Source organism: Neovison vison, chromosome 7, assembly GCF_020171115.1.
Source record: "Neovison vison isolate M4711 chromosome 7, ASM_NN_V1, whole genome shotgun sequence".
In the NCBI taxonomy this organism is placed as follows: Eukaryota; Metazoa; Chordata; class Mammalia; order Carnivora; family Mustelidae; genus Neogale; species Neogale vison.
In genome coordinates this window covers 79,553,091-79,569,370 of record NC_058097.1, presented here as the reverse complement: position 1 = coordinate 79,569,370, position 16,280 = coordinate 79,553,091, and positions in this window count along the sequence as shown.

Below are 16,280 nucleotides of genomic sequence, written 5' to 3'. Positions count from 1 at the left end.
CCCAGACAGCCGCCACTGCCTCAGCTTTGGGGACGAGCAAAAGATCCTGTGCCCCCAGGGTCTGCAAATCGGAACCTGCACTGCCAGTGGCCAAGGGGGAATTTATTCAGATTCTGCACCCAGACTGAGGCTTCTCTCTGAGAGGGATATCAGGGTGCAGTTTTATTTCTTCTAATACTACAAAAACCATCAAAGGCGATCAAGGTGAGAGGGAAAAGAGTGAACAAGCAAAAAAACCTCCAGAGAACAAAAACCTGAAAAAAAAAAACAATTTCCCTAGAGCCCACCCCCTTGAGGGGGGCGGGAGGACTCAACTCAGGAAACATCATTGACTGACAACCCACATGGAAGGCCCTTCACCCAGAAAACAAACCAAGAAAGAAAATAAAAAAAGACTACAAGAGAACCACCACTACTTCATAGGAAAACTTGTACTGTTCACTCGTTTCAACTATTCTGGTTCATATATACATTTTTTTTTTTACACACAGGTAATTTTTTTAACCTATTTACCATCACAGCGAGCTGTACAGTACATCAAATTCCATAATACATTTCTAACCTGAACTTTTTGATACATACACCTATGTTTTTCTTTTGCATTTTTTTTGAATTCCTTTTTTTAAAATTTTAGTTTAGTTTAGTCTAGTATATTCCTTTTTATTTTTATCCTCTAATATTCATATAGAGTTAACTTCAAAGTAATCCCCTTTCCCCAGTCAATACTACCCCTATAGGAAAACCAATTTTTAATCCCCTTTATCTTAGGAAAGTTGAGTCCTTTAACAAAGATATCAAGATACATTCAGGAAGAATCAAAACAACCTTCCTCACACACACTGAGAATTTATAAGAACTCTCCCATCTTCTTCCACCAGTGTTTCTTGTTTTTTTGTGTTCGTCCTGATAGCATATAAATTTTACACTTGTGGTTCTTTTTGACGAGGTTCTTTCTTTGTTTGCATATATATATATTTTTTCTTTCTCTTGCCATATAATTGTATCAGTCTTTTTATCTCTTTTTGTTTGTCTACTTCATAAATCTTACCTTGGGGCCCATCTGGGCTGAACCTTCTCTTTCATCTTCTCTTTCTTTCCTGTCTCTCTCTCTATCTCTCTTTCTCTTTTTCTTTTTTTTTTTCTTCTTTTCCTTTCTTTTTCTTTTCTTTTGTCTCTCATTTGGGTGGGGAATCCTGATTGCTCAGAAGTGGAAATGTTCCAGGGTGCACCTTGACTGCACCAGAATTAATACATCCAGCTACATCTGTTCAGTCTTCTCCCACCAAAATGACTAGGAGGAGGAATGCCCAACAGAAGAAAAATACAGAGGATGGACCTTCTGCAACAGAGCTAACGGCTATCAACATAGACAATATGTCGGAAAGAGAATTCAGGCTAACAATTATCCAGGCAATAGCTAGGTTGGAGAAAGCCATGGATGACCAAACAGAATTGATTAGGGCCGAACTGAAAGCGACCAGACAGGATGTTCACAATGTTAGGGCGGAGCTTAAAGCTACCAGGGAGGAGGTCCACAATGCTCTCAAAGAGTTCCAATCTAATCGAAACTCTCTCAAAGCTAGGGTAACTGAGACAGAAGATAGAATTAGTGATCTGGAAGACAAACAGATAGAGAGAAAGGATCAGGAGGAAGCCTGGAACAAACAGCTTAGATCCCACGAAAGCAGAATCAGGGAAATAAATGATGCCATGAAGCGTTCCAACGTGAGAATTATAGGAATACCTGAAGGGGAGGAGAAAGAAAGAAGTCTAGAAGATATCGTGGAACAAGTCCTTCAGGAAAATTTTCCGAATCTCACGAATGAAAGCAGCATTCATGTACTAGAGGCTCAACAGTCTCCACCCAAGATTATACACTCCAAAAAAACATCACGACACCTGATAGTCAAATTGAGGAATTATAATTGTAGGTATAATCTCTTGAAAGCCGCCAGGGCAAAGAGGCTCCTTACATACAGAGGGAAGCCCATCAGAATAACGTCAGACCTGTCCACAGAGACCTGGCAAGCCAGAAGAGGCTGGCAAGATATATTCAGGGCACTAAATGAGAAGAACATGCAGCCAAGAATACTTTATTCAGCAAGACTGACATTCAAAATGGATGGAGAGATAAAGAGTTTCCAAGACCGGCAAGGCTTAAAAGACTATGCAACCACCAAACCGACACTGCAGGAAATATTAAGGGGGGTTCTATAAAAAAGGAAAAATCCCAAGAATAGCATTGAACAGAAATATAGAGACAGTCTACAGAAAGAAAGACTTCAAAGGTAACTCGATGTCAATAAAAACGTATCTATCAATAATCACTCTCAATGTGAATGGCCTAAATGCACCCATAAAACAGCACAGGGTTGCAGATTGGATAAAACGACAGGACCCATCCATATGCTGTCTACAAGAGACCCATTTTGAACCTAAAGATACACCCAGACTGAAAGTGAAGGGGTGGAGAAGCATCTTTCATGCCAATGGGACTCAAAAGAAGGCTGGGGTAGCGATTCTCATATCAGATAAATTAGACTTCAAACTAAAGACTGTAGTCAGAGATACAGAAGGACACTACATAATCCTTAAAGGGACTATCCACTAAGATGATCTAACAATTGTAAATATGTATGCTCCCAATATGGGAGCATCCAATTACTTAAGAAAACTGTTAATCAAGATAAAGAGTCATATTGATATGAATACACTAATCGTAGGAGATCTTAACACGCCTATTTCAGAATTAGACAGATCATCGAAGCAGAAAATCAATAAAGAAACAAGAGCATTAAATGACACATTGGACCAGATGGACCTCATAGATATATACAGAACATTCCACCCTAAAACAGCAGAATACTCATTCTTCTCAAGTGCACATGGAACCTTCTCCAGAATAGACCACATACTGGGTCACAAATCAGGACTCAACCCATACCAAAAGACTGAGATGATTCCCTGCATATTCTCAGATCACAATGCTTTGAAACTGGAGCTCAATCACAAGGAAAAGTTCCGAAGAAACTCAAACACCTGGAAGCTAAAGACCACCTTGCTTAAGAATGCTTGGATTAACCAGGAGATCAATGAAGAACTGAAACAGTTCATGGAAAAGTTTATCTACCATGATCAGGTGGGATTCATCCCTGGGCTACAAGGATGGTTCAACATTCGCAAATCAAACAATGTGATACAACAAATTAACATGAGAAGTGAGAAGAACCACATGGTCCTCTCAATTGACGTAGAAAAAGCATTTGACAAAATCCAGTATCCGTTCCTGATTAAAACGCTTCAAAGTATAGGGATAGAGGGAACATTCCTGAACCTCATCAAATCTATCTATGAAAGACCCCCAGCAAATATCATCCTCAATGGGAAAAAGCTTGCAGCCTTCCCATTGAGATCAGGAACAACACAAGGATGCCCACTTTCACCAATCTTGTTCAACATAGTATTAGAAATACTAGCAACAGCAATCAGACAACAGAGAGAAATAAAAGGTATCCAAATTGGCAATGAAGAAGTCAAACTCTCTCTCTTTGCATATGACATGATTCTTTATATGGAAAACCCAAAAGACTCCACCCCCAAACTACTAGAACTCATACAGCAATTCAGCAACGTGGCTGGATACAAAGTCAATGTGCAGAAATCAGTGGCTTTCTTGTACACTCACAATGAAAATACAGAAAGGGAAATTAGAGAATCGATTCCATTTACTATAGCACCAGGAACCATAAGATACCTGGGAATAAACCTAACTAAAGAGGTAAAGGATCTGTACTTGAGGAACTACAGAACACTCATGAAAGAAATTGAAGAAGACACAAAAAGATGGAAGACCATCCCATGCTCTTGGATCGGAAGAATAAACATTGTTAAAATGTCTATACTGCCTAGAGCAATCTATACTTTTAATGCCATTCCGATAAAAATTCCACCGGCATTCTTCAAAGAGCTGGAGCAAATAATCCTAAAATTTGTATGGAATCAGAAGAGACCCTGAATCGCTGAGGAAATGTTGAAAAACAAAAATAAAGCTGGTGGCATCACCTTACCTGATTTCAAGCTTTATTACAAAGCTGTGATCACCAAGGCAGCATGGTACTGGCATAAAAACAGACACATAGACGAGTGGAACAGAGTAGAAAGCCCAGATATGGACCCTCAACTCTATGGTCAATTAATCTTTGACAAAACAGGAAAAAATATACAGTGGAAAAAAGACAGTCCCTTCAATAAATGGTGCTGGGAAAACTGGACAGCTATATGTAGAAGAATGAAACTCGACCATTCTCTTACACCGTACACAAAGATCAACTCAAAATGGATAAAAGACCTCAACGTGAGACAGGAATCCATCAGAATCTTAGAGGAGAACATAGGCAGTAATCTCTTTGATTTCAGCCACAGCAACTTCTTTCAAGATATGTCTCCAAAGGCAAAGGAAACAAAAGCGAAAATAAACTTCTGGGACTTCATCAAAATCAAAAGCTTCTGCACAGCAAAGGAAACAGTCAAAAAACAAAGAGGCAACCCACGGAATGGGAGAAGATATTTGCAAATGACAGTACAGACAAAAGGTTGATATCCAGGATCTATAATGAACTCCTCAAACTCAACCCACACGAAACAGACAAACACATCAAAAAATGGACAGAAGATATGAACAGACACTTCTCCAATCAAGACATACAAATGGCTATCAGACACATGAAAAAATGCTCATCATAATTAGCCCTCAGGGAGATTAAAATTAAAACCACATTGAGATATCACCTTACACCAGTTAGGATGGCCAAAATTAACAAAACAGGAAACAACATGTGTTGGAGAGGATGTGGAGAAAGGGGAACCCTCTTACACTGTTGGTGGGAATGCAAGTTGGTGCAGCCTCTTTGGAGAACAGTGTGGAGATTCCTCAAGAAATTAAAAATAGAGCTTCCCTATGACCCTGCAATTGCACTCCTGGGTATTTACCCCAAAGACACAGATGTCATGAAAAGAAGGGCCATCTGTACCCCAATGTTTTTAGCAGCAATGGCCACGTTCGCCAAACTATGGAAAGAACCAAGATGCCCTTCAACGGATGAATGGATAAGGAAGATGTGGTCCATATACACTATGGAGTATTATGCCTCCATCAGAAAGGATGAATACCCAACTTTTGTAGCAACATGGACGGGACTGGAAGAGATTATGCTGAGTGAAATAATTCAAGCAGAGAGAGTCAATTATCATATGGTTTCACTTATTTGTGGAGCATAACAAATAGCATGGAGGTCAAGGGGCGTTAGAGAGGAGTAGGGAATTTGGGTAAATTGGAAGGGGAGGTGAACCATGAGAGACTATAGACTCTGAAAAACAATCTGAGGGGTTTGAAGTGGCGGGGAGTTGGGAGGTTGGGGTACCAGGTGGTGGGTATTATAGAGGGCACGGCTTGCATGGAGCACTGGGTGTGGTGAAAAAATAATGAATAATGTTTTTCTGAAAATAAATAAATTGAAGGAAAAAAAAAAGGAGCAGGCTAATCAAAAAATCTCAGGATGGTAAGATGCGCTTGCTTCCTACAGCCAATGCACTCAACATAGATTATATTTATATAGGTTTAAGTGCATATATACATGTATATGTATATACAACACACATTTATATTTATTTTAAAAATATTTTAGACATAGAAAAATGACAAATCTAGTCAAAAGAGTATAGCTTCTTCTAATGCTAATATTTTATGAAAGCACACATACCACATGCAAACCACATACTCTCACATACACAGGGTCACAGACACAGTGATACACACTCACACTGTCATAACTGAAATAAAATTTGTGTAGAATTTATTTCTACCAGGTGTGGTTCTCTGAAATTTTGTCTTCTATTTCACTTTTTTAAAATGCTGGGCTTTGCGGAGCCCCATGGCTCTGTGGGTTAAGCCTCTGCCTTCACCTCAGGTCATGATGTCAGGGTCTTGGGATCAAGCCCTGCATCAGTGTCTGCTCAGCAGGGGCCCTGCCTCCCACCCCTCTCCCACCCTCCTCCTACCCCTTTCCCACCTTTCTCCTACCCCTCTCCCACCTTCCCTCCCACCTGCCTCTCTGCCTCCTTGTGATCTCTGTCAAATAAATAAATAAAATCTTTTAAAAAAGAAAAATAAAAATAAATTTAAAAAATTTAAAAAAATTAAAAAAATAACTGAATTCTCCTGTCCAGTCTAGGAAACCTTGTTGTTTGGAGCATCTCACAAGCCCCAGTGTGGGAAATCCTCCATGGCCTCATGACGCCACCCCTCCATTTGGTGGTCATCGTAGACACAAACTCCAGGGTGAGCAAGCATCTGACATCAACCATTATTCAGGTCCAGGATATCTCAAATCAGCCACTGTACACTGGAACTGCCTTCTGCTTGGCACTGAAAAACCGGACCTTGTGTTTACAATTCCATACTCAGCTTCCTGGTCAACAAACCCACTTGAAAGAGAATTCTGGAGCCACAACGCAGAATTCTGCATGCCCCATAGAAAGAAGTAGTGCCTGGTGCATCTGCCCAGAAAGCCCACATGAGGATCCACCAGCATGGCCCTCGAAGTCACCCTAATATCATAGGCTTCCATGGACACTGAGGCTCTGTCTGACACAGCCTGAGCCATGACCTCCAGTCAGGCATGCAGACAGTGGGCACCATATCCTACAGGTGGGACTTGCCATGGCCCAAATCTGTCACATCTACTCAATCTGGATATTCAGGCCTCTTTCCAAGATTGTGGTTCAAATCCCTGACTATGTAGTAACCTGAAGCACAAGAGTACTCCCCTTCCCAATGGCAGGAATCCTGGCTCTTGAAATAGGTGTCCAACACTCAGACTGGGAATCAGCTGCATGGTCCTTGAGACCACGGCCACTCATGGAAGCCACTCTGGAAACAAAACGGCATTGATACCCTCAGCGTGAGACTGCTTTCAAACAAAACCCCTCGGTAGCTGGACCAGGAGTCTGCAGAGCGCGCCAGCCACCCTAGGGCCAACCGCTCACCCTCGTAGGTGTTTCCCTGGCGCCCACACCCAGAACCTGTCTCTGGAACCCCTCTTTTGGGATCCCCTGAGACGGAAAACAGCAGTGTTCCCTTCTTCCAGAGACAACAAACTCTTGGGAGATGAGCAGAATCCCCAGAGCCAAAATATCTCTCATGGCCCCATGAAGCCACCCCTACATTTTGCGACCATCCAGGACAAACAATGCAGACAGAAAAGCCTGCCCTAATGCCTCCATGACTCCTTAACTTCAGTACATTATGAGCTGCCCTCAGGACCTGAAGATTGAGCCTGTGATCACCTTGACCCTCACCCTAACCCTAGTTCCCATTTGTAGATTTGTCCCTAAACCCCTCGTACAGAAGCCCTCCAGGATGGGGCCTCTGTAGCCAAACTGGACAACTGTGCCTACCCTCCTGAAGGAAACTTTGCCCTTCACGGTTGCCCAAACCCTGAAGATTAGGAGCAATGTACAAAATCCGTGAGCACACCTCAATTCTGAAGAAAACTCTGGACCCAAATGCGCAATCTAACACACAGTAAGCACCTGCCTCCAGTCAGACATCCAAGTCAAAGGCCGTGTGTGAGAAGATGGAACCTGACATGCCCCTAGGACTTCATCGGTACTCTAGTTTAGATTTTCAGGTGCCTGTCCACAGAGGCCTTTTCTCCAATACCAACTTTATTCCAACATGTGGTACCTGAGATACAAAACAGAACCCCTCGTGTCCCAGAAGTATAACTTGCTCTTGATAGCTGTGTCCATGACTCAGTGTAGGAGAATCTTGCATGGCCCCTGACCACCCCAACATTCTAACGTCTCCCTGGATACAAACCAGCATTGTGATCCAACAGCATGAAACACCATGTCAACTCAGACCGCATCAAACTTTGCCACAGAGCCACCAAATTGAAATGTCATGTTTCCCGGCTGCAGTGACCAATGGAATTGTGCTTTTCAGGCATCCATGCAGGAGAGCTCTGCACCCAAACTTTCCATATAGGGGACCCTAGAGCAAATAAACCAGACTCCACCTGTCAGTAGAAGGAAACCTTGCTATCTGGAGCATCTCACAAGCCCCAGCAAGGGAAATCCTCCATGGCCTGGTGACACCACACCTCCATTTGGGGGTCATCATAGACACAAACTCCAGTGTGAGCAAGCATCTGACATCCGCCCTTACTCAGGTGCTGGATACCTCGCGTCAGCTTCTGCACACTGGAGCTGCCTTCTGCTTGGCACTGAATTGAACCATAGCCTGTATTTACAATTCCACCCTCACCCTCCTCATCCCCAAACCTCTTGATAGGGAACTTTGGAGCCACACGCTGCATTCTGCCTACCCCGCAGAAAGAAGAGGTGCCTGTTGAGTCTACCCAAAACCCCACATGAGGATTCACCTGCCTGGCCCTCGATGGCACCTTAATATCTTAGGCCGTCATGGGCACTCAGGCTCTGTCTGACAGAGCCTGAGCCACAACCTCCAGACAGTCATGCAGACAGTGGGCCCCTTAACCTGCAGGTGGAACCTGCCATAACCCAAAACCATCATCTCTACTCAACATGGATATTCACGCATCTTTCCCAGACCATAGCTCAAATCCCTGCCCATGGGGGGACCTGAAGCACTAGAGTACTCCTTATTCGTGATGGCAGGAAACCTGAATGTTGAGATGGGTGTCCAACCCTCAGAGTCGGAACCAGCTGCATGGGCCATGAGACCACTGTCACTCATGGTAGACGCCCTAGGCACAAACAGGCATTGTGATCCTCAGCATGAGCCTGCTTTTAAACAAACACCCTTGGAAGCTGGACCAGGAGCCCAAAGAGCATGCCTGCAGATCTCTAGGGCCAAATGCTCACCATCATTTGTGTTTTCCTGTCGCCCAGACAAGAACCTGTCTCTAATCCCTCTTTTGAGAGTCCTCTGAGACAGAAAACAGCAGTATTCCCTTCTCCCAGAGACACCAAACTGGGTAAAATCTCCAGGGATGAAGAATCTCCCATGGCCTAATGAAGCCACCCCTACCTTTTCCCACGATCCTGGACATTAAATCCTGTCAGAAAAATCTGGGATCTGGGTAAAATCTCCAGGGATGAAGAATCTCCCATGGCCTAATGAAGCCACCCCTACCTTTTCCCACGATCCTGGACATTAAATCCTGTCAGAAAAGCCTCTGCTTCCGCCTCCATGACACCTTAATTTCAGTACACTATGAACTTCCCTCAGGGCCTGCAGATCAGGCCTGTGATCACCTTGGTCCTCACCCTAATGCTAGTACACATTTGCAGATTTCTGTCCCCAAAGCCCTGACCCACATGCCCTCCAGGATGGGGCCTCTGCACCCAAACTGGACGAGTGTGCCTACCCTCCTGAAGGAATCTGTAACCTTCACTGTTGCAGCAACCCTGAAGATTAAGAGCAAAGTACAAATCCCCTGAGCCCATGTCAATTTCGAAGGATGCTCTGGACTCAAATGCACATTATGACACACCATGAGCACCTGCCTGCAGGCAGACATCCAAGTCAAAGGCCCTGAGTCATAAGATTGAACCCGACATGCCCTTGGACTTCATCTATACCCTAAATTAGATTTTCAGGCTCCTGTACCCAGAGGCCTGTAATCCAATACCAACTTACATTCCAACATGTGGTCCCTGAGCCACACAACAGAACCCCTCCTATTCCCAGAAGGATACCTTGCTCTTGGTAGCTGTGTCCAAGACTCAGTGTAGGAGAATCCTGCATGGACCCTGACCACCCCAAAATTCTAACGTCTCACTGGATAGAAACCAGCATTGTGATCCAACAGCTTGAAACTCCATGTCAAATCAATCCCCTTTGAACTTCTCCCCAGAGGCACCAGACCAAACCTGACATGTTCCTAAGCTGCAATTGACAATGGAGGTGTGCTTTCCAGACATCCATGTGGGAGAGCTCTGATGCCCAAGCTTTCCATATGGGGGACCCTGGAGCAAACAAACCAGTCTCCCCCTGTCCATTAGAAGGAAACCTTGCTGTTTGGAGCATCTCACAAACCCCACTGTGGGAAATCCTCCATGGTCTTGAGACGCTACGCCTATATTTGTCAGTCATCGTAGACACAAACTCCAGTGTGAGCAAACAACTGACATCCGCCGTAACACAGATGCTGGATATCTTGAGTCAGTAACTGCACACTGGAACTTCCTTCCGCTTGGCACTGATACAACCGTAGCTTGTGTTTATCATTACAACCTCACCCTTCTTGTCCCCAATTTCTCTTGTTAGGGAATTCTGGGCCACAACACAGTTTTCTGCCTACCCCACAGAAAGAATATGAGCTTCCTGAGTCTTCCCAGAAACCCCACATGAGGATCCACCTGCATGGCCCTCGAAGGCACCCTAATATCATAGGCCGCCAAGAGCACTCAGGCTCTGTCTGACACAGCCTGAGCCACTACCTGCAGTCAGACATGCGGACAGTGGTCTCCATAACCTGCTGGTGGGACCTGCCTTGGCCAGAAGCTGTCATATCTACTCAACCTGGATATTCAGGCAACTATCCCCAGAACATATCTCAAATCCCTGAGTATGGGGGAGCCTGATACACACGTGTACTCCTCATTCTCGATGGCAGGAAACCTGGCTTTGGGATGGGTTTCCAACCCTCAGAGTGGGAACAAACTGCATGGCCCACGAGACCACGGCCACTCATGGGAGCCGCCCTGGGCACAAACAGGCATTGTGACCCTCAGCATGATCCTGCTTTCAAACAAACCCCCTCAGTAGCTGGACCAGGAGCCTGCAGAGCAGGCCTGCCAGGTCCCTAGGGCCAAATCCTCACCCTCATTCGTGTTTGCCAGGCGCCCAGACCTAGAACCTATCTCTGGAATCCCTCTTTTGGGGGGTCCTCTGAGACAGAAAACTAGTGTCTTCCCTTACCCCAGAGAAACCACTATCTTAGGTGCTGGGCAGAATCCCCAAAGACGAAGAATCTCCCATGTCCCCATGAAGCCAAACCTGCTTTTTGCGACTGTCTTGGACACAGTCCAGAAAGAAAAGCCTGCGCTATTGCTTCTGTGACACCTTAATTTCAGTACACTATGAGCTGCCCTCAGGGCCTGCGGATCGTGCCTGTGATCACCTTGGTCCTCACCCTAATCCTAGTTCACCTTTGCAGACTTCTGTCCCCAAAGCCCTGGCACACATGCCCTCCAGCATGGGGCCTCTGGTGCAACACCAGATAATTGTGCCAATCCTCCCGAAGGAGTCTCTACACTTCACTGTTGCCTAAACCCTGAAGAATAAGAGCAAAGTAAAAGACCCTGAGCCCACCTCAATTTCGAAGTACCTTCTGGACTGAAATACGTATTCTGACACACAATGAGCGCCTGCCTCCAGGCAGACATCCAAGTCAAAGGCCCTGAGCCAGAAGATTGAACCTGGGCGCCTGGGTGGCTCAGTGGTTTAAGCCGATGCCTTCAGCTCAGGTCATGATCTCAGGGTCCTGGGATCGAGTCCCGCATCGGGCTGTCTGCTCAGAAGGGAGCCTGCTTCCTCCTCTCTCTCTCTGCCTGCCTCTCTGCCTACTTGTGATGTCTCTCTGTCAAATAAATAAATAAAATCTTAAAAAAAAAAAAGAAGATTGAACCTGACATGGCTCTAGGACTTCATCGATACCCTAAATTAGATTTTCAGGTGCCTGTCCCCAGAGGCCCGTTCTCCAATACCACCTTATATTCCTACATGTGGTTCCTGAGCCACACTACAGAACCCCTCCTATCCCCAGAAGGATGCCTTGCTCTTGGTAGCTGTGTCCAAGAATCAGTGTAGGAGAATCCTGCATGGCCCTGACCACCCCAACATCTAACGTCTCCCTGGATACAAACCAGCATTGTGATCCAACAGCATGAAACTCTCTGTCAACTCAAACTGCAAGGAACTTCACGCCAGAGCCACCAGATGGAAACTGCCATGTTCTTCAGGAGCAATGATCAATGGAGGTGTGCTCTCCAGGCATCCATGTGGTGCTCTGCTAAGCAAACTTTCCATATGGGGGAGGGTGGAGCAAACAAAACAGACTTGCCCTGTCCAGTAGAAGGAAACATTGCTGTTTGGAGCACCTCACAAGTCCCAGTGTGGTACATCCTCCAGGGCCTCGTGACGTCACCCCTCCATTTGGTGGTCATCATAGACACATACTCCAGTGTGAGCAAACATGTGACATCTGCCCTTTCTCAGGTGCTGGATATCTCGAATCAGCCACTACACACTGGAACTGCCTTCTGCTTGGCACTGAATTTAACCGTAGCTTCTGTTGACAATTCCATCTTCACCCTCCTGGTTCGCAAGCCCTCTTGGTCGGTAATTCTGGAGCCACAATGCAGAATTCTGCATGCCCCACAGAAAGAAGGAGTACCTGGTGAGTGCCCAGAAACCCAACATGAGTATCCACCTGCATGGCCCTCGACGGAACCCTAATATCATAGACTACCAAGGGCACTCAGGCTCTGTTTGACACTGCATGAGCCACGACCTTCAGTCCGGCACGTGGACAGTGGGACCCATAACCTGCTGGTGGGACCTGCCTTGGCATAAAGCCGTCACATCTACTAAACCTGGTTATTCAGGCATCTTTCCCCAGACCGTAGCTCAAATCCCTGACTATGGGGGAACCTGATGCACAAGAGTACTCCTCATTCCCGATGGCAGGAAACCTGGCTGTTGATATGGGTGCCCATCCCTCAAATTGGGAACTAACTGCATGACCCTTGAGACCACGATCACTCATGGTAACTGCTCTGGTCACAAACAGGCATTGTGACCCTTAGCGTGAGCCTGATTTCAAACAAACCCCCTCGGTAGCTAGACCAGGAACCTGCCAAGCGTGCCTGCCAGGTCCCTAGTGCCAAATGCTCATCCTCGTTCGTGTTTCATGGTGGCCAGACCCTGAACCTGTTTCTGGAATCCCACATTTGGGGGTTCCCTGAGATGGAAAACAGCACTCTTCCCTTCCCCCAGAGACACCAAATTCTAGGTATTTGATCACAATCCCCAGAGGCAGGGAATCTCCTATGGCCTCATTAAGCCACCACTACCATTTGTGACCATCCTGGATACATAATCTCGAAAGAAAAGCTTGCACTACAGCCTCCAAGACACCTTAATTTCAGTACACTATGAGCTGCTGTCAGGGCCTGCATATCGGGCCTTTGATCACCTCGGCCCTCAACATAAACCTAGTTCGTGTTTGCAGATTTCTGCCCCCAAAGCCCTGGCCCACATGCCCTCCAGGATGGGGCCTCTGGAGCCACACCGGACGACTATGCCTAACCTCCTGAAGGAAACTCTGCCCTTCACTGTTGCCCAAATCCTGAAGATTAGGAGCAATGTACAAAGCCCCTGAGCCCACCTAATTGCGAGGAAAACTCTGGACTGAAATGTGCATTCTGGCACACCATGAGCACCTGCCTCCAAACAGACATCGATGTCAAAGTGCCTGAGTCAGAACATTGAACCTGACATGCCCCTAGGACTTCATCGATACCATAGATTAGATTTTCAGGCCCCTGTCCCTAGAGACCTTTTCTCCAATACCAACTTATATTCCAACATGTGATTCGTGGGGCACACAACAGACCCCTTCTGTCCCCAGTAGGATAGCTTGCTCTTGGTAGCTATGCCCAAGACTCAGTGCAGGAGAATCCTGCATGGCCCCTGACCACCCCAACATTCTATCGTCTCCCTGGATACAAACCATCATTATGAACCAACAGCATGAAACTCCATGTCAACTCAAGCTGCTTGGAACCTCGCCCCAGAGCCTCGAGATCGAACCTGACATGTTCCTCAGCTGCAATGGTCAATAGATGTGTGCTTTCCACGTGTCCATATGGGAGAGCTCTGCTACCCAAACTTTGTATATCTGTACACTGGAGCCAACAAACCAGACTCCTCCTGTCTAGTTGAAGAAAACCTTGCTGTTTGGAGCATCTCACAAGCCCCAGTGTGGGAAATCCTCCATGACCTCGTGAAGCCCCCCCTCCATTAGGTGGTATGCATAGACACAAAGTCCATTGTGAGCAAGCATCTGACATTTGCCCTTACTCAGGTGCTGGTATCTCGAATCAGCCGGTGCACACTGGCTACCTTCTGCTAGGCACTGAAATTAACTGGATAACTCGAACTCTGGCGAGGATTGGGAGCATAGAGGCTTGGCAAGCCCCATATGTGGGCTCTTGGTCCAGGCCGTGAGAGGCCTTTCTTTGACATGGGGCTCACGCTGAGGGTCACAATTCGAGTTTGTGCCCATGTCGGCACTCAAGTTTGGGCAGGGCCTCAGGGGCTATGAAGGTTTCTCCTCCCCTGAAGGTGTGACTCCATGCCAACAGCAAGCTTTACAGCCATGGGGAAGGAGGAGTTCTGATTTGTGCTTCAGGTACCCACCTGTGCGGGGATTGGATGTGTCTAGGTTCAGACGTCTGAAAACCCAGGTTAGGAAGAGATGATGCACTAAGGCCATAGCGGTTCCGATGTGCTGGGTGTGCGGCCAACTGTCTCCTTGTCTATTTAGACGTCTGGCCTCAGGCTGTGTCCGACAGAGCATTAGTGCCCAGGGAAGCCTATCCAATTGGGGTGTGGTCGAGGCCCGAGCAGATGGATCCTCATTTGGGGTTTTTGGAGAGCCCCCTAGGGCAACGTTTTTCTTCTGGTGGGCAGGCAGAGGGCTGTGTTTTGGTTCCGGATTTCCTAGTCTGGAGGACTTGTTGGCCAGGAGTGTGAGGAAGGAAGTTCTGAAATACAAGCTAGCATTAGGTTTGGGGCTGAAGACACGGCAAGCCCACTCTGCAGAGGCTGAATAGAGATCTCCTGCATCTGAGGTCAGGGCAAGTATCAGATGTTGCCTCAGGCTGGAGTTTGTGTCAATGATGGCCCCTTCCTGAAGGGTGTGGGACCATCATGAGGCCTGATAAGTGTCCCTACAATGGGAGTTGTGAGCTGCTCCAAACCTCAAGGTTTCCTTCTGCAGGACAGTTGAGTCCTACTGGATGGTTCCAGGATGCCCCATACGGAAAGACTCTAGAGCAGGGGTCTAAGCATGAATGACTGTAAACGCCACCTCACATTCCCATTGGCTGGTCGGGATAAGGCAACGTCAATCTGCGGGCTCTTGGGCGACCTACCCAGAGGGCTGAGTTGAAATGGAGTCTCCTGAGGATGAGTCATAATGTGGGTTGTTGGCCATGGAGACCTTAGAATATGGTGGTGGCTTTGCAGGATTCTCCAGTCTGAAGGGTTTGACAGAGCTCCAACAAGGCAGCTTCTCATGTGGAGATGGGAGGTGTTCTGTTTGGTGCCTCAGGAAAGCCCCATATGCTGGTCTTTGAACCCAGGCCTCTGAGGAGTGACACCTGGAAACCAAAGCAAGAGTTCAGATTAGGACTTAGGGGCCTGTCCAGTTAAATCTTCTGTCTCTGTGGACATCTGTCTGGGTGTCTGCATGGAGATAGTTGCTCAGCTTGTGTCAGAATGTCCCTGTTTGTCCAGAGCAACTTGAAATAGTGGAATGTCCTTGGGGGCCTTGAGGTTTCTCCTAATCTATAGGCTTGTGGCCAATGGAATGGGCAACGTTTCCTAGGAGAGAGCAGGCACAGTCCTGTGGTGTGGCTCCAGAGGACACAGCCTGGAGACTGTGTGTGCCAGGGATGTGAGGACAGATGTCCGAAAAAAACAAACTTGGCTCTGGTTTGGGCCCAAGGTTATGGCAAGCCTGATCTACAATCTGTGAGGGGATCAGCTCGGGATATGAAAGGAGGGTGAGTGGAAGGCAGTCGCTCAGGATTTTGTCTCTGGATGTTTGGTCCACAATGGCCGTTTAATGTAGGGGTGGCCTCATGGGCCGAGGAATAGTATTCCCTCTCTGGTGATTTGCCCACCTCCCTAGAGTTTGAGGTCATTCTGTGGGAAGGGAGGAGTCCTGTTTTCTGCTGCAGGTATCCCCCCAATAGGGGGATTGTAGAGCGGAGCAGTGTGTACTGACAACTGGAATACCTGCCCTCTGGTAAGGTCTTTGGGCCTATGGGCAAGGCTAGCCCCATATGTGGGCTCTTGGTTTAGCCACTGAGAGGCGTTACTTGAATACGGGACTCACACTGAGGGTCACATCTGTGTCTGTGCCCAAGGCTGCCCTCAAGCACTGCCATGGCCTCACGGACCATGCAGGTTTTCCTACACTGAACATTGAACAACATGC